The sequence below is a fragment of the Pollachius pollachius genome (genome assembly GCF_949987615.1).
Source record: "Pollachius pollachius genome assembly, chromosome: 17".
Classification (NCBI taxonomy): Eukaryota; Metazoa; Chordata; class Actinopteri; order Gadiformes; family Gadidae; genus Pollachius; species Pollachius pollachius.
In genome coordinates, this window is record NC_136950.1 from 3,138,740 (window position 1) to 3,139,091 (window position 352).

Genomic DNA, 352 nt, shown 5'->3' on the forward strand with positions numbered 1-352 from the left:
GAAGATCCAACTTTTGTTTAGTTTTTTTCAGTTACCACTGGTTGGTCATAGATGGACTTCAACAAACTCTGGGGGATTGTGGTTCCGTCCTCTTTATTTCAGGTACAGCCGCTCCTATGCCTTAATATGTCGACTGAATATGTTTTCAGATAAAAGAAAAGACTAAATCTTGACCATCTCCTTGATGATCCAACTTTGCTGTGTTTTGAGTGTGTTTTGCTGTGCGTTTGGAACGGGTTGGGGCTGTGTTTGTTCAGGTACCACTGGTGTGATGTTGGAACAGGAGGATGCGGCCCGGAGCACTACGTCACGTTCACACACCAGTTGGAGGAGAGGGCACACCAGATGGGTC